The 19,114-nt window shown below is 46.1% G+C and overlaps 1 long non-coding RNA gene across 1 annotated transcript; it reads left to right on the top strand.

Moving 5' to 3' along the window:
* Positions 1-1,802: 1,802 nt before the first annotated feature.
* On the top strand, positions 1,803-4,822 carry LOC110308889 (uncharacterized). The gene is made up of 3 exons (XR_002379627.2): positions 1,803-1,918; positions 3,785-3,989; positions 4,522-4,822. It is a non-coding gene; the product is annotated as an uncharacterized LOC110308889 (long non-coding RNA).
* The last annotated feature ends 14,292 nt before the right edge of the window (positions 4,823-19,114 follow it).

Genomic DNA, 19,114 nt, shown 5'->3' on the forward strand with positions numbered 1-19,114 from the left:
GGGTGAGCCAGCCCCAAGGGCAAGAGCAAGGGAGAGCTGGCCCTGTCACTCATCTCCTGTGAGGTGGTGGGGGTGGGAGGGCGATTCTCCCCCCCTACCCCTGCTCCCGCCACACACACACACACACACACACACACACAACCACACCACACCACCTGCAGTCAGGAGAGCTGGCCCCAAGGGCATGAGTGTGGGAGAGCTAGCCCTGTCTCCTCATTTGCTGTAGTACTTGGGAGAGTGGGCCCTGCACCTCACCTGAACAACACAGAGTAGCTGAACCTGATGGGAAAGGCATGGGTGAGGCTCTGGGGGTGTGAGAGCAGGAGAGCTGTCCCCATGGACATGAGAACAAGAAAGCTGACCCTGCCTCCTGCCAACAGCAGCATTTGGGTGGCTTAGCCAGAACAGTGCTGCCCTGGTGGTACAGACAAGGAAAAGCTGCTGCACTGACCACCTATCACCCAGGCCCAGATCCAGGGCTCTGAGTTGGGCCACCCCAAAATCTATGTCATCTGATAATGGTTGTGGCATGTGAAAGGGCTGCTCTAGTTGCTCCGAAAGTACAGGATCTCCATGACACAGGGCAACAACAGGATAACTGGAAGGAGTCCCAATGAGGATCCAATACTGACAGTGTCACAGAAGCCAGAGATCTTGAACCAGACCAATGACTCATTGCAATGAACATGTGCAAGGAAGAAGTGTGGACAGAGGGGGATACAGTGGGACACACTGTGACACACTACAGCCTACGTAAGATGTTTCTTATGCTTTGGGTTTTGTTGTTAATGTTTGCTCATGTTATTTGTTTGTTTGTTCAAGGGGAAGTTGGGAGAGTGAAGGTGGATATGAAGGGACAGGAAGATGAATGGGACTGGGATACATGATGTGAAACTCAAACTATCAATAAAAAGTTTTAAAAATTGTGTTTCTCTCTCTCTCTCTCTCTCTCTCTCTCTCTCTCTCTCTCTCTCTCTCTCTTTTTCTCTCTCTCTGTGTGTGTGTGTGTGTGTGTGTATGTGTGTATGTGTGTGTGTGTGTGTGCAGGCGATGTGTCCGTGCACAGATGAGGAGGCCAGAGGAGCTCATGGGTGTTGTGCTCCGGCACTCTCTGCCTTATTCCCTTGAGATAGTATGTTCCACTGAACTTGGAGCTAAGCTGGTGAGCAGCAGGCCTCTGCCCCCGGTTCCTGACAGTGCTGAAGTTACAGGTGCAGGGACGACCTGGAGCTGCACATAGCCACATCCAGCCTTTTGTTACTGCTGTTGTTTTTTTAAGACAGGGTTTCTCTGTGTAGACCTGGCTGCCCTGAAACTCGCTCTGTAGATGAGATTACCCTCAGTCTCATAGAGATTTGCCTGTCTCTGTCTCCCAAATGCTGGGATTAAACATGTGGGCCACCATGCCTGGCCACGCCCAGCTTTTTATGTAGGTGTGAGGATCTGAACTCAAGTCTTACCCACTAATCCGTCTCCTTTTTTACCCCTCTCTAAAAGCATCTTATTTGAAGACTTAAAATAGATAAAATCTGTTGGCAAATAATGCCCATCTACTGTCTATGCTATGTAGGTCATGGGCAGGCTGCTGCCTCTACACAGGCCTATCTGATTTGTGGCCAACCATGACAAGAATATTCCACCAACTCTACTTTACAGTTAGGGAAACTGAGGCACGAGCTCAGCAGTCAAGAGAACTAGAATTCAGAACTCTACGCTGTGGTTCTTTCTACCATGCCTCACAATACCCCGGTGCAATACTTGGCACAGTAGGAGAATGAAGAGGAAGAAGCCAGTGAGTGTAGCCTTCTCAAGCTCGGGGATTTTACCATCTTCTCATGATACCCTCTCCCAGTGCCTCAGTTTCTTCATTGACCATACTGACAATGGGAAAGCTTGCCTTTGCTTGTGCCCATGGCTGGTGAGTCCTGAACTAACAAAGGGGGCTGAGAGCTAGGAGAGGGAGTCGGTCCCCTTGACTGAGTGAGCTCCTGAGTGAACCTCACATGGACAGGTCCCTTTGCCCTGCTATTTTTGTAGAGATTAAATATGACATGTTCTCTGAAGTCCCCGGTTCATGTTATTAACTGTTTTGGTTTATTTTTTCAAAAATGTTCATTCAAGGAGACTCGGGACAGAGCAGGGGAAAGAGTGAGTGTCTGGGCGTTCCCTCCTCTGTGCTTTATCTTAGAGGAGGTCCATAGCTTTCATTTGATTCTCAATAAGAACTCACGGCCCCCAAACATTTAAGAACCACTATAATCAAATTTGGTTTTTGACCCGTGGTTACAAACCATAAGAATACATTATGTGCACATATTCCTGGAGTCAAGCACACAGAACCTACAGTACCTGCCTGTCAGAAGGTCACATTTTTGAGTATGATTTAAAGAGTTTGCAGATGTGCTGACAGAACAGTGTTTTGGGGCAAGAAAGGATATGGTGGTTGAGGTAGGGACCTATATACATAAATGTTAGGGATGATGTGGAGGGATGCAGGAAAAGCAGTCCTGCAGTAAAATGATATGTACTCATTTTTATTTTAATTTCCTAAAGAAATATCCAATAGGCAGATAGGCAGTTATTGGTGTTAGCAGGCACCTGCTGTGTCCTCTTGGGTTGCTCACTGTGAATGTGTGCTCCTATTTAATCCTGGGACACTACCTCCCTTTCCCACAGAGGAAAGCTGTGATCCCGAGAGATCCAATGCCTTGTTATGCAACAAATAAATGACAATTTTCAATTATCTTTAAAAAGTGCTTTAGGCATTTTATCCATTATTTTTTAGGCATTTTATCCAACCCAGAGAGAAGAGGACATCAGTTAAGATGCTCTTGACAGGAAGTGACAGCAATCCTCTTGAGCTGAACTGTAACACAGGGAAAAATATTTGTCTGTTAGGGAGGCTGCAGGCACAGTGGACTCCTGGCAAGACACAGAAGGGGGTTTGCTGCAGTCTCTGTGAGTCTCTTTGTCCTGACATGTTCCTGTTCTTGCATCTACCCAGGGACCAGCAGGGCAGAAGTCTGTGGCAACCGTCCTTTTCGGACCCACACTTAGAAATTTAGAGAAATTCCTGGGAACAGTGTCTTCTTGGGTCTCTCAGATACAAGGAGATATTTCCCGAGGTTCAGGAACTTTCTCTGAAGTGTCCAAGTCAAGGGTGTAGTCTAATAACTTCTAAGGAGCAGAGCATGTGCCATAGTTTGAAGATATCCCCTGAACCCCAGCATGTGATAAGACCTCAAAGGCTTAGGTGTTGGGAGGTGAAGTTTAAGGCTCCTGAGAGTGGAGTTAACTGGTCAAAGTCATCCCAAGATTAGGTTTATCACAGTGGTAGTAAGTTCCTGAAAAATAAGGAATTCTTCTCCCCCCACCCCCTTAGCAGGTCAACACTTCCTTTAGCAGGTATTGATCCTTGTCATTAAACTTCAGTTTCCAGAATGGCGAGGTTAGGATTTTTTCCATTTTAATTCAGCCAGCCTGTGGGATTCTGGAGCAGCACAGGGCAGATAAGGGGGCACAGGTTAGTCCTGATGGCTTTATGAGCCTCACAGAACTGGAATGGCCTAAAGGGGGGGTCAACCTTGAAAAGCAAGGGGCTTTGAAGCAAGAAATATTGGGGTTCAGGCTAATCTCTTGGCGTCTCCTGAACTGTGCCTCAGTTTCCACTTTTATGATGACTGTGTAGCAATTACTTCCCAGGCTATCCCGGGGAGTGGGTGGGTGGTAGAGTATTGATGAGAACAGCTTGGTTTTTTGGTTTTTTTATTTGTTTTTGGCATAGCATTCAACTCTAACCTTGAAGAAATGGATAGGAGCTGAAGGAGAACCCCTGTCGTCTCCCAGCACAAGGATGGACACGTGACCCAATGGAGTGGCCACAGGGGACAAGAAGGACTATGCAAACAGCTAGTGCTGATTCATCCTGAGGTCTGCAGACAGAAAAGACAACTGGTCAGGCTCTTCTCTGGACACTCCCGGCTGTTAGGGTACGACCCTTTCTCAGATTTGTAGGCTGCCCAGGGTCCCTTTATCTTGGACTCCCTAGAAATAGCAACTGAGGTGGGGACTGTTGATATAGGATCGTTCATGCTTTTGGGTGAAACTGTAAGAAGTGCAGAGAGCAGGCCAGGGAGGGAGAAGCCCAGTGAAGATGCCTCCAGGCTTCAGTTGGCTTTTGAGGCTGTGGGTGTGAATGGTCCTTTTGACCTCCATATTTGTCAAATGGGAACTGCAGAGTAATCCCCCAGAGAGGGGTCCCATTTGGCAGAGGGTGCATTTCTGGAGAAGGGGATACATAGCTGTGTTGTTTATATCTGGAACCTTCCGTGGTTAATGTAAAAAGGATCTAGAGAGAACACATGGACTTCTGCCACAGGTCCCAGGCGCCCCCTTTATTGATGAAGTTAGCTAGAGGTAATTTCTGCTGTTTGTGACCAAAAGTACCTTGGCTAATTTGTCCTGTAAGGGGCTGGTGGTTATTATAATTGTCACTGATATAATTACTGTTATTATTTCTAGCCATGATCCCACAGATCTGCTCAGGAAGGTCCATGACTGGTGGGATGGTTTGTATATTCTTGGACCAGGGAGTGGCACCATTTGGAGGTGTGGCCTTGTTGGAATAGGTGTGACCTGGTTGGAGTAGGTGTGTCACTGTGGGTGTGGGCATAAGATGCTCACTCTAGTTGCCTGGAAGTCAGTCTTCCACTAGCAGCCTTTGGATGAAGACGTAGAACTCTCAGCTCTGTTTGTGCCATGCCTACCTGGATACTGCCATGCTCCCACCTTGATGACAATGGACTGAACCTCTGAACCTGTAAGCCAGCCTCAATTAAATGTTGTTTTTATAAGACTTGCCTTGGTCATGGTGTCAGTTCACAACAGTAAAACCCTAACTAAGACAGCTGGCTTCTAAAGAGAGGGATGGAGAACTTGCTAGAAATCTTAGAGACTCAAGACAGCACCAGATCACTTTATAAAGAGAAACAAGAGGAAGAAAGAAATAATTTGAATTTTTCCTTCAAAATTCCATTGATATTTAGACATGAAAGGAAATTGAAGAATCACTGATTCTGAAACAATTCCTGTAAAGTACTCTCTTTGTGCTTTAACTTTTAAGACAGGGTCTCACTTCATAGCCTAGTCCAGGCTGTCCTGGGACTCACTATATAGTCCAGACCTGGAATTCATAGCAGTACTCCAGTTTCAGTTTCCTGAATGTTGGAATTATAGCCATAAGTCACCATGAAAATCATCTCTTAATTCATCAATGTGTGTGTGTGTGTGTGTGTAGGTATGCAAGCATGGCAAGCATGACTGTGTACACATTCCAGTAGAGGACAAAGATCAACACCAGGGGTCTTTTTTTCTCAATCATGCTTCACCTTCTTTTTTGAGATGGGGGTCTCTCCCTAAAGCTGGAGCTCACTGCCTTAAATCCTCCCATCTCTGTCTTGCCAGTGCTGGGATTATAGAGTGCTGAACTCAGGTCTTCATGCTTGTGTGGCAAATATTCAACTTTCCAACTGAGCCATCTCTGCCGGCCCAAATCTTCTCTTTGAAATAGAGAGAGTTTATATGTTTGAATATTCAGAGGGACCATGGATGCCCATGTCCATTGAAGGACAGAAACAGAAATGTAAATTTTATTTAATGCAACAAGTAGGTTGTCTATCTGTTCTATAATTCCCAAGGGTTACCACTCTTCCAACAGGCACCACCATTTTCCCAGGTGTCATTCATTCAAATGTACCCTCCACACCAGGCTCTCTGAAAGAAAATGGAAGAGGCTCAGCTGAGCTGCTGTGGTTCCCACCTTTGATGAACTTATGGACAAGAGAAGGAAGTGTGTACGTAAAGAAGAATGCAACACACATCCTCCCTAAGAGGGCTGTGTCTCTGTCACAGTTCTGCATGATAGAACTCAAAGGAGGAAACATTATTTGGCTCATGACTTAAGACGGCTTAAGCCCATCGTGGTGGAAAAGGCATATAGCAGAAGTATGTTGGACTCTGGGTCTATTGAGGTAGACCAGAAAGCCAGAGGAGGAGGGCTGGAACCAGAAGTGGGTATGACCATCAGAGGCCTGCCCCTAGTGACCTACTTCCACTAGCTAGGCTCTACCTCCTAACGGTCCAATGCTTCAGTGATGGTAAGCTTTAATTGTCAATTTGACAAAACCTAAAATCACTTGGGAAGAGGGTCTTAATGAAAGTTTACCTACATTGGGTTGGGCTGTAGGCTTGTCTGTGGGAGACTACCTTAACTAAGTTAGTTGATATGGGAAGACCCACTCCATTCTGGGTGACACCATTCCTTAGGTATGTGGTTGGGAGAGTGGGGTCCTGAGCTGTATAGGATTGGAGAAACCAAGCTGAGCAGAAGCAAGCAAGTGAGCATGTATGCATTCGTGTCTCTTTGCTCACAACTGTGGGCATGCTGTGGCTAGCTACTTCAAGCTCCTACTACTGTGACTTGCCTACAGTGAGGAACAGTAACCCGGAATTGTAAGACTATTACCCCTTTCATTCCTTCCAGACATTCAGTACATGAGCTGTGAAGGACATCATTTTTTTTTTTTTTTGATGGTTTGAATAGGTATGGCCCCAATGTCTTTGAATGCTTGGTCATAGAAAGTGGCACAATTAGAGGTATGGCCTTATTGGAGAAGGTGTGGAAGTTTGTTACTGTGTAGGTGGGCTTTGAGGCCTCCTTTGCTCAGGATTTGCCTAGAGTGGAAGACAGTCTCTTCCTGGCTGCCTCTGATCAAGATGTAGAACTCTTGGCTCCTTTAGCACCATGTCTACCTGCATGCTGCCATGCTTCCTGCCATGATGATAATGGACTAAACATCTGAAAGTGTAATCCATCCCCCAATTAAATGTCCTTTATAAAGGTTGTCTTGCTTATGGTGTCTCTTCATAGCACTGAAACTCTAAGACAATAGTTAAACCATAACAGTTTACGGCATGTTAAGGCATGGAACTGTAGATGCACCTGGGAAGCATCCAATGGTGTGGCTCAGTAAGGAGATCCTTGAATACAAGTTTGGCGCTGTTGGTTCAGCTGACAGACAACCATATCCACTTACCTGCCATCACCATGATTCAGGGTACACAAAGGTCAGGTGAAAAGGACTCAGGAGTGTGAGAGCAACCAGCAGCAGAGAGTGGAGGAGTCTTTGGTGTCTTCCTGAGGAGGAATGAATTTGATTGTGGTTCAGGAGTAACAGGAAGCAAGGGGATGGCAAGATGGGGGTGGCAGGATGGCTAAAGGTGCTTGTTCCTAAGCACTACAGCCTGAGTTCAATCCCTGAGACCCACATGGTGGAAGGGGAAAACTGTCCTGAAAACTGTCCTCTGGACCTCCACACATATACTGTGGCCTGTGTGTGTGCCCATGTACACACATACACACACATGCACAAAATAAATTAATGTAATAAGGGGGCTGGAGAGATGGCTCAGCAGTTAAGAGCACTGACTGCTCTTCCAGAGGTCCTCAGTTCAAATCCCAGCAACTACATGGTGGCTCACAACCATCTGTAATGGGATCTGATGCCCTCTTCTGGTGTGTCTGACTGAAGACAGCTACAGTGTACTCATATAAATAAAATAAATAAATCTTTAAAAAATAATGTAACAAAAATTAACAGAAGGTGAGATGATTCAGAAAATTTTGAGAGTCAGGGAGAATAACTAGAAGTTGGAAACCAGCCAGCACTCTCTGATATTCTGAGTCATGCTCCCCTGGGCCATCTGTAGGAGACCTCAGTTCAGACACTAAGGTCTTGGATAGAAGCACAGGTGTAGAGTTTTAATAAATCAAAGCTAATGACAACTCTGGTATTGAGAATCCTTCCTTAATCAGCCCATCTAACCCAGCCTTAGATGCCCACTGGCATATCCAGGGCAATTTTCTGCATGATGTTGCTCAGACTAAAAGCCTCACCACCTTCAAGGACCTGAATGATTCCTGTAGCTTCTTGGAGTCTCAGCCTTTCATCTCCAGTGTGGGACTAACCACGAGATTGACATTATAGAATCATAGGCTTGCAAGGAAGCAACACATTACTGCCCAGAAGAACTTAGTACACAACAGTCTACTTACAAAACTCGAGTTGGGGGCAATGGTTTGCCAGAGGCAAGAACAGGGGTGGGGAGATGAGACACTTTGCCCAGGTGGGACCATGCTAGAAGTCAATGGACATAGCCAGGACTCAAGGCCAACTTTGACATCTGGTGCTGGAGAGTCCACTCACAGCTTCACACAGAAGTTATCCAAGGATGAAATTATTCCATGCACAGGAAAGGAGGGAGTGAGTGTCTCCCACTTCTCATGACGACCACACTTGATTTCTTCCCATGAGCTGCAGCAGCAATTCAGCCATGCAATAGGATGGAATGGTTTTCTTGAAAGAATTTATTGGAGAGGAAAGTCTCTTTAGAAGAGAGATGTTAGACCATCTAAAGTGGAAAGGCCTTGGGTGTTGGAATCCATATTGGCAGGAATAGTTCATGCCCCTGGGACAAACAGAGATGTACACCTGCCTTCAAAGCAGAATGTGCTGTCAGAATGAGTCTGCCTCTTTGTGCGCTGGCTGTAACAAAGGTTCTGATAGCACTAATGGAAAGTTAAGATAACCATCTTATTATTGAATGTGGTTGATGGGTTGTGCACAGCCCAGAAGCCAAGAATCACAGGACTTCAGGAAGGCACAAGTTTGGCTTGCCTGAGGGTTGCACTCTGACATAATTCTTCTGGTCCATTCTCTTCCTGAGATATGTGCTTGCTCTGTAGCTGACATACTCCCTCCCAGAGGCCCCAGGGAATGACATGACAAGTACAAAGCTCACTAAACCAAAAGCACACTCACTCTGATAGCTCTGCTTTCTGCTTTAAGGAATTGGATTTTAATTTTCTTTTTCTCCTCTAGTCCCAACCCATCTGGGAGAGTCCTTTCATGGTCTGGTTGCACTGCCAGGCAGGCAGCATCCTGATTTGGATCAGTTGTTACTGACACAATTGTTACCATCGTCTTCCTCCACTCCCTCACAGGTGGCCTAGTGCAGGCCATAAATGACAAGCTCACCTGTCCATCTTAGTTCTGATTCCCATTGCAAGAGATATAGAGGCAAGGATTTAAGTTCAGGTGGCTTAAGAAGTGCAGAGAACACAGTGGGCACACTAGATGACAAGGCAGTAGACACAAGTCACATAGGGAGAGGAGAAGTTGCTGAGGAGTTACTTGGCCAGCAACCATAGCATACGGCTGGCATGAACCCGGTTGGGAGACTGCAGAATGGTACAGAATGCAAGCTTCCAAATCATTCCACTGCAGGGGAGGAGTCAGAGGGCTGCCCTGGCCTTTTGGGACTCAGGGAAGACAATCCCTTGAGCAAAGAGAAGCAGATTGCATGCCGGAGAGTCATCAAGAGCTCACTAGGAAGCTGAGGGACCTAAAAGGATAATTCTCTCTTCTTTCAGCTACCATTCCACCATCTCTAAGTTCACCAGCATCTTCCTGCTACTCCGGTTCAACTCCTCCTAAAGGTTCTCAGTAACTTAAGTCTTAGTCTATCTTTTGTTGCTGACACATAATCCTTAAGACTGGGTAATTTATAAAGCAGCTCATTTTAACTCATAGATCTAGAGGCTGGTCTCCTAAGAATGAGAATTAAAACACCTGAGAAGGAGCCGGGCGATGGTGGCGCACGCCTTTAATCCCAGCACTTGGGAGGCAGAGGCAGGCGGATTTCTGAGTTTGAGGCCAGCCTGGTCTACAAAGTGAGTTCCAGGACAGCCAGGGCTATACAGAGAAACCCTGTCTCGAAAAACCAAAAAAAAAAAAAAAAAAAAAAAAAAAAAAAAAAAAAAAAAAAACATTAAAAAATGGGGCTCAGAACTGAACAAAGAATTCTCACCTGAGGAATACCGAATGGCAGAGAAGCACCTGAAAAAATGTTCAACATCCTTAATCATCAGGGAAATGCAAATCAAAACAACCCTGAGATTCCACCTCACACCAGTCAGAATGGCTAAGATCAAAAATTCAGGTGACAGCAGATGCTGGCGAGGATGTGGAGAAAGAGGAACACTCCTCCATTGTTGGTGGGATTGCAAGCTTGTACAACCACTCTGGAAATCAGTTTGGCGGTTCCTCAGAAAATTGGACATAGTACTACCGGAGGATCCAGCAATACCTCTCCTGGGCATATATCCAGAAGATGTCCCAACCGGTAAAAAGGACACATGCTCCACTATGTTCATAGCAGCCCTATTTATAATAGCCAGAAGCTGGAAAGAACCCAGATGTCCCTCAACAGAGGAATGGATACAGAAATTATGGTACATTTACACAATGGAGTACTACTCAGCTATTAAAAAGAATGAATTTATGAAATTCCTAGCCAAATGGATGGACCTGGAGGGCATCATCTTGAGTGAAGTAACACAATCACAAAAGAACTCACACAATATGTATTCACTGATAAGTGGATATTAGCCCAAAACTTAGGATACCCAAGATATGAGATACAATTTGCTAAACACATGAAACTCAAGAAGAATGAAGACCAAAGTGTGGACACTGTGCCCCTTCTTAGAATTGGGAACAAAACACCCAGGGAAGGAGTTACAGAGACAAAGTTCGTAGCTGTGATGAAAGGATGGACCATTTAGAGACTGCCGTATCCAGGGATCCATCCCATAAGCAGCTTCTAAACGCTGACACCATTGCATACACTAGCAAGATTTTGCTGAAAGGACCCAAATATAGCTGTCTCTTGTGAGACGATGCCGGGGCCTAGCAAACACAGGAGTGGATGTTCACAGTCAGCTATTGGATGTATCACAGGGCTCCCAATGGAGAAGCTAGAGAAAGTACCCAAGGAGCTAAAGGGATCTGAAACCCTATTGTTGGAACAACATGATGTACTAACCAGAACCCCGGAGCTCTTGTCTCTAGCTGCATATGTATCGAAAGATGGTCTAGTCGGCCATCAATGGAAAGAGAGGCCCATTGGACTTGCAAACTTTATATGCCCCAATATAGGGGAATGCCAGGGCCAAAAGAATGGGAATGGGTGGGTAGGGAAGTGGGGGGCGCTATGGGGGACTTTTGGGATAACATTGGAAATGTAATTGAGGAAAATATGTAATAAAAATATTAAAAATTAAAAAAAAAACACCTGAGAAGGATAGAAATCCCTTCATGAAGGGTGCTCCCCCTATGACCCAAGTATCCCCCACTTATGTCTAACCTCCCAACCCTGCCACAGTAGCAGTTAACTTCAAAGTGAGTTTCAGAGGGGACCAAGTTTTCAAACGCAGCTTTCCTAGGTCTTTTTGCTCAGTGTCACCTGCTACGCTCTCTGGTCGAGTCAACTGGACAAGCCGAGAGGCTTAAAAGTCACTCATGAGGCAAAAGAGTTTCAAGGAAGCTCTCCTCCTGGAGTCTAGCATTCCCTACCCATACAGTAATTTTTCATTCCCGAGTTCCATTCCCGAGTTAGTCTAGTGTATGGATCCACGTGCTCTCTTTCAATATTTTCCTATCATACGTGCTTTTTAAGATTGAATTCTGACATAGCTAAAGCCGTCCACCAGTGTTCCAACAATCCTAGTTCGTCCTTAGCAAGACCTTGGGCTTGGAATTCAGTACTGCCCCTGGTATTACACTATCTCTTTGAGTAAAAGTTAGGTCACTGCCCTTCACAGGAATTTACCATCACTAAGGAAGAAGGAAGTTTCAGACCAAAGGAGAAACCAGAATAGATACTATAGCAGAGTTATACCCATATACACTTATTTACAATAGCCTAAGGGGAAGGTGGACTATACAAGAGACTAAAATAGGAACTATGGCAAGGACGCGAAGCCCTTGACCCTGGCTTCTAAGATTAGTGAATCTTAGGTGGAGCCCTTGTTGATCCCAGTTGTTAACAATGAATTTTATCCCAGGTGGTTCCTGTTAGACCTTTTGTGTTTGCATTCCTCTGTTTTATGTAAGATTCCGGTTACCTTAATTGTACCTTGTGAATATGTCACCCAACTTCCTTATTGTCCTCTGCATAAAAAGTCTGAGGCTCGATTCAAGAATTACACTCAGATTCCACACGAACTCTCCTGTGTGTCTGTTTGTCGCTCATCCAAGCTTTGCCCACCCACGTTGAGAGGCCCCGTTCCACGCAGACACAGGGACCCAGAGGGTCTGCGGCAGTCACCACCTTCAAACTTTGCTTATATGGCTTTTGTGATCCTATTTCTTCCTTAATTCCTTGATGCCCCTATTGTCTTTGAGTAGCTGAGTAATTTTCAAAGGCTTTCCTCTTTCTCCCAGTAACTTTTGTTGTTGCCGTTTTGTTTTGTTTTGTTTTGTTTTGTTTTGTTTGGAGACAGGGTTTCTCAATGTGGTTCTGGCTGTCCTGGAACTCACTCTGTTGAGCCGGCTGGCCTTGAACTCAGAGCTCTGCCTGCCTCTGCCTTATGAGTCCTGGGATTAAAAGTGTGCACCACCACACCCTGCTCCCTGGTAACCTTCAACGCCCATGGTGTCAGTGATTACTTCCATGAAAATGGCTTCTCTTAAACTCACATGCTTCTTCAGTGCCTTCGGACCCTGTATTGGAAATAGTTTTCACTTTGAGTCTGTGCTCTTTCTCTAGAGTTTGACTGGTCAGGTTTCATCTCTGCCCCACTCCCAACTTTGCTGCCTTCACAGGATCTGTTGCCACCTCAAACTTGATTCGTTCAAAGTTAGGGGTTCCACTCTGAAAGATGGTGTGCAGCTATCTTGGGAATAATGATTCCTTGCAGCCCCCAGCGATGCCTTCTGCCCTTGCTCTTTGCAGTGTAGGCTGCTCTGTGGCTCCTGCCTGGGTATCTTGCCCTCTCCTCTCTGTCCATCAGTGTAGACAAGAGGATGCTTCCAAATGGCTTGAGTCTCAGTTGGAAATGGATAAGGAGAATCAGTCTGTCTCGGCACAGTGACCTTTGAGGAAGGCAGAACTTCTGGGATCTGCTTCTCCAATGTCACCAGCGCATCTCTGCTCCAAGATCCAGGATCACTGCATCCAGTCCTCCTCAATGGCTCTTATTTCTCTTAGTAGCGGGCATCCAGTTTCTAACCTGGGGCAAATGGCTGGTGTGCCTATTTAACATATCAAAGCAGAGGTTCTCCCAGCCCTCACCCCTGTTACAGGGCCCTCATGGTTGGCATACCCTACCCTCTACCCTAAATCCTCCAGTCCAGGGGTTGGGCTGCCCTTCCCCCAGTTGCCTTTCCCTATATACTCCAATCATTTCGGTTACCTGGTCATTTCCTCTCTTTTGGGCCTCCTGAATGCTGCACCTGATTCCCCTCTCTCCTTCCCTCTCTCTCCTTCCCCATCTCCTCCTCCCTCTGCACAGCTCAGCTCAGTCTGGTCATGCCCACTCTGGACTCTCCCAGATGTTTCTGCCTCTGGCTATGCTCTTTCACATATCCACAGTAAGCTTTCTCTTCCACCATGCCTAAGGCCAGTCATGTTCCTTTCCTTTTATTTCTTTTTTTCATTCAACAGAGTCTTTTTATAAAAATCCATTTTAAGCCAGGTAGTAGAGTGTGCCTTTAATCCCAGCATTTGGAGGCAGAGGCCAGCCTGATCTACAAATTGAGTTCAAGAAGAAGAAGGAGGAGGAGGAGGAGGAGAAAGAAGGCGGAGGAGAAAGAAGGAGAAGGAAGAAGGAAGAAGGAAGAAGGAAGAAGGAGAAGGAGAAGGAGAAGGAGAAGGAGAAGAAGAAGAAGAAGAAGAAGAAGAAGAAGAAGAAGAAGAAGAAGAAGAAGAAGAAGAAGAAGAAGAAGAAGAAAGATTCTGAGGTACAGGATGCTAACATTAGCAGCCTCAAACAATTCATCTCAAGTGATCAGAATAGGGAGCAGAAAATTCCTGAGAGAAAGGTGTCCAGAAAAAGAGGATTTGGTTCTAGAAGCATGAACAGATCAGACAATGCTTGTGATAAGGTCTATTGAGATGGCTCAGCAGCAAAGGTGCTTGCCACCAAGCCTGATGAGCTGAGTTCTATCCCTGGGACCTACTTAGTGGAAGGAGAGAACCCACTCCCAAAAGTTGTCCTCTGATCTCCAAAGGTACACTTCATGTATACCAGCGCATGCGCATACACACACACACTTGTACGCACACATGCATGCACACATGCACTCACACACTTAAAATGTAATTAAAATTTGTATAACCTAACTTTATCCCAGCTCCTCCATGCCCACTCTCCCACTTGTCCAACTTGCACAGGCTTCCTTCCTCTGAACTCATTGCATTTCTCGGCTGTGACAACTCCTCCAATATCCCCCCACCCTCTCTCGGATTCATAACCTCTTCTTCTATAATTATTACTTTTGCATTTCATGAGACTCCCAAGCATGACTGTTTGGCCAGGCTGGACTCAGACACAGCTTGTGTGTTTGATTTTGTTTCTAATGGCTGCTGTCTATGTTGAATGCACACAACTTGGTTGGTCTCAGAGGGGAAAGTCCTGGGCTGAGAATCCAGGGACTCAGTTATGGGGTTTTGAGCATTGGAGAGATGACTGTGAGTTTTGTCCTACCTCTCAGGACTGTGAGAGACAGCTGCTGAGTTATTTCAGATTAGCTATGTAAATGCAGATTACATCTGTTTACATGGGTAAAACAGAGGAAGCTCTGATGTATTGAATAGTGGGGTGTTGTGATTTCTCAGGTATACTTCTCACCTCTACCTTTGTGTTTGCCGAGTGGGCTCCTTCCTAGGACAAAACAAGCCAAGCCAGAAAGATGTGAGCCAGTGGACAAGCCAATCATTCAGTTAGCTTATAACAGCTTTGGGTGACTTTAAAGAAATACTGACCACTTATATTGATTTTTAAAACTTTCTAATGGTCCTATTTGGCATCAAAGTGCTAAACTGGCAAATTATAGCTTTACTTCTCTCTCTCTCTCTCTCTGTGTGTGTGTGTGTGTGTGTGTGATATCCATGTGGGTATATGCTCATGTAGCACTACACACATATGTGTATGCATGTGGAGGCCAGAAGTCAACCTTGGGTGTCATTTCTCAGGAGCTGTCCACTTTGGCTTTTTGAGACAGTGTCTCATAGGCCTGGAACTCACCAAATGGCTAGGCTGGCTGTAACTGAGTCCCTGTGATCTGTCTGTCCACCTTCCCAGTGTTGGGATTAGAAGCATGTGCTACAGAGCCTGGTCTTTTCACACGGATTCCAGGGTAAATTGCTGGAGTTCATCTGAGTTAGTATTTAACTAGGTGAGTGTATAGAACAGAAAGAAGGTGAGGGGAGCAGGGAGGATACCAGGCAGGGAGGGCAATGAAGAATCACAGGACTGATAAGGTGGAGAGTCCATTGTTTGTTATCATGACAAAATACTAGAGGATGCTCTCTCTCTCTCTCTCTCTCTCTCTCTCTCTCTCTCTCTCTCTCTCTCTGTGTGTGTGTGTGTGTGTGTGTGTGTGTGTATGTATGTGTGTTCACATGTGTGTATGTGTGTGTGTATAACCCCCTAGGGATGTGATACAGCAGCCTCTGGGATCTCTGGGATACCCTCCAGGCCTTCCCAAATTGTCCCCATGCAGAGCCATAGCTCCCTTTTTTTCTGATCTGATGTCTCTGCAATGGTTTAGTGAGGTCCCTGCCTCTTTTCTTGTCTCCCCTGGCCGGGCGGAGCATTTCCCAACCCTTCCGGCTCTGCTTCTACTGAAGTCTCTCTGTGAATCCGAGTAAAAGAGGCCATAAGTGTCCATGCTGTGGTCTGCACAATTTGCTCTTCTGGAACTGTCTTCTGTCACATAGTCGATGATTCTGAACTCCAAACTTGGGACTGTTCTAGTCCTGCCCTGACTGAGCCCTTACCAGAGCTGTCTATGGTCTCTGAGCACAGCACTGCAGGCTTGTCTTACCTGCTGTCCCAGCCTCTGCACCATACCCATTCCAGAGCTGACCCAGCACTGCCACGGGAAGTGACCTTATACTTCACTCCTGTCCTCCTCGAAAAATGGCCACGGGCAAGCTAATTTTGTTTTTCAAAAGGGGGTTGGTTATTTAGTCCTGAAGGTTACAAGCATTGGCTGAACTCTGGTGAGAGCCTACCTGGCTGAATCGCGTCATGTGGCAGAAAAGATCTCACCTTTAAAACAAAGCCAAGGAGACAACAGGGGCTTCTCGTGTTTTATTTGTTTCAGTCCTATCTCCATTCTGCCAATGGTGCCTGTCCACATTCATGAAGAGTTTTCCACTCCATTCATCATCTCACATGCCAATATTCTCAGACAACAACCTCACAGACCTGCCAAGAAGTATGTTTTACCAATTCTCCAGACTCCTGTCAACTCAACCCATTTACACCCCAAGTTAGCCATGCTGAGGATAATGGAGAAGGAACTGAAAGTCATTGTGATGAGGACATTTGTTCAGATGGAGTGGGCATCTGGGTCAGTGGGGTACAGGTCAGGACAAGGACAATGAGAGGGGAGTCTGGGGAACACTGGAGGACAAGAGAAATGGAGGTGATGACATAAAAAACAGAGGCACCAAGTATGGGTCAACTCCAAGACTGATTGCAGAGGGCTGTAAGAAAGGCACTCACCGGTGACCTCTAGCCTCCAGGGAGAGCATATCTGGAGGGGGGGGGGGAAGGGGGAAGGGGCAAGGGAAGGGAGAGGGAGAGGGAGAGGGGAGAGGGGAGAGGGGAGAGGGGAGAGGGGAGAGGGGAGAGGGGAGAGGGGAGGAGAGGGGAGAGGGGAGGAGAGGGGAGAGGGGAGAGGGGAGAGGGGAGAGGGGGAGAGAGGGAGAGGGAGAGAGGGAGAGGGAGAGGGAGAGGGAGAGGGAGAGGGAGAGGGAGAGGGAGAGGGAGAGGGAGAGGGAGAGGGAGAGGGAGAGGGAGAGGGAGAGGGAGAGGGAGAGGGAGAGATCAAAAAGAAAAAGAAACCATGGTGTTTAGAACTCATCACAGGGAGTAGCTTTCCTGAAAGAGCTCATCAGGAGCCTTTGTGGGATCTTCACCAAACTTGCCCTTTGGTTCTTGTGACCTCTGCCCCTTGGAGGTGCACATCATCAGGATGAGAAGTCCGGGCAGGCAGTGCTGGCATTGCAGTTTCTGAGGAGCTGAGTCATTTAGGGTGTGACTTCTCTCTGTATCCACTGAAGATGAAGGCTTGCATCTTCAGATAAAATTGGAAAGAAGTTCTGGAATTTTCTAGGAAAAGCCTGTGGAAATTCACCTGATCAGAAAGCTCGTAGCCACTCCCATGTTCACATTTCCAATGGTCCCTCCCTGCACTAACAAGAAAGAGAAAATGATGGTGGAATTTTACATTCCAAATCCTAAGCAAATAGTTCTGGTTCTCTGGCCCTCCCTGTGCCTCTTGAATCAGCACATTTATTTTGGCTGTAGGGAGTTTTGGCCTTCAGTAAAAGGAAAAGGACCAGTTTGGAAAGATGAGGGGAAGAGACAAAATGTTTCCCAGGTGACTGACTTAATGTATGCTAAGACACTGGGTGAGGGAATTGTTGCCCCAGGGTGACAGAAAACAACAGAGAGGGGCTGGGGCATGGTGGCTCACTCCTTAATCCCTATAATCAGGAAGCAGAGGCAGGCAGACTTCTGTGAGTTCAAGGCCAGCCTGGTCTACATAGTGAGTTTCAGCCCAGCTAAATCTTTGTAGAGAGACCCAGTCTTAAAAAAACAAAACCCTAAACAAAAGAGAAACACAAAAGACAGCAGGGATGAAAGTAGGAGAGTCACAGAAGTCCCTAAGTGTGACAAACATATCTACATACAGGGATACAACAGATTAGATCCATCAGGGACACCCAGGCCTATGCTGGGCCCCAGCCTGCTACCAACAGCATGTGCTGAAGATTACAGGAAAGAGGACACAGGAGAATGACACATGATGTTCTTTATAGACGATCTCTTAGGGACCGTTTTCAGAGTCCCCCATATTTAACTTCTGTCTACCAGATCCAGGAGTGGTGTCTTGAGTCTTTAATCCCACACTTGTGAAGCAGAAGCAGGCAGAGCTCTCTGAGTTCAAGGCCAACTAAGACTACATAGTGAGACCCTGTCGATAGACAGATGATAGATAGATAGATAGATAGATAGATAGATAGATAGATAGATAGATAGAAAATAGATAGATAGACAGACAGACAGATAGATAATAGATAGATAGACAGATAGACAGACAGACAGACAGACAGATAGATAGATAGATAGATAGATAGATAGATAGATAGATAGATATAGATAGATAGATAGATAGATATTGTAAACCAGAGTGACCTCTGTGAATATGTATAATTATTTAGGAATGTACAAATTCATTTTGTACATTGTACAAGAGTCATGGCAATACTCAATAGCAGGACCTGCCCAGCCTGGCTTCCAGAGTGCAACGCTATCTTGTGTCTCGGGCAGGGAACACTAGAAAAAGGAGAGGCGGAGAGCTCTCTCTCTGCCCTTGCCTCTTTGCTCAGGCTGCTAACTACAGGTGCCTCCAAACGTTGGCACACTGAACTGCTCCCAACTGCATCTGGGGCAGCCTTCCTTTGCCTCACTCCTTGCCCATCCCTATGATAATGTCATTCGAATCCCACCTACGTGGCCCAGAACATGTCTCTTGATGCAAATATGTGGGTGGGCACACACAAATAATATATATAAATATCACTGGGTCATATTTTATAACAAACTACTACAATGTTTCTCCAAATCCCCAAATAGTTGTGCACAGTCCATACTTTCATCTTCTGGGCTGGGTTCACATCCTCATTGACCCCGGCCACTGTCTGCCTCTCTCCTAGCTAGTCCTCTAGATCACGTGTTACTATGCTGGCCTTTCACTCTGCTTCCTGTCTGCTTTACTTCCACGCAAGTTGCCTTTCTCCACTCTCCACTGCACACAGGGAGACCATGATCCCACCTCTGTCTCCTAGTCATTTTTATCCTGAGTCCAGATCACGGGCAACTCAGTCAGAAATCAAAACATTTTTAAAGAGTTAGCTGCTTTGTGTGTGTGTGTGTGTGTGTGTGTGTGTGTGTGTGTGTGTGTGTGTGAGAAAG

This window comes from Mus caroli, unplaced genomic scaffold (genome assembly GCF_978045245.1).
Source record: "Mus caroli unplaced genomic scaffold, Mus_caroli_1 scaffold_12, whole genome shotgun sequence".
In the NCBI taxonomy this organism is placed as follows: Eukaryota; Metazoa; Chordata; class Mammalia; order Rodentia; family Muridae; genus Mus; species Mus caroli.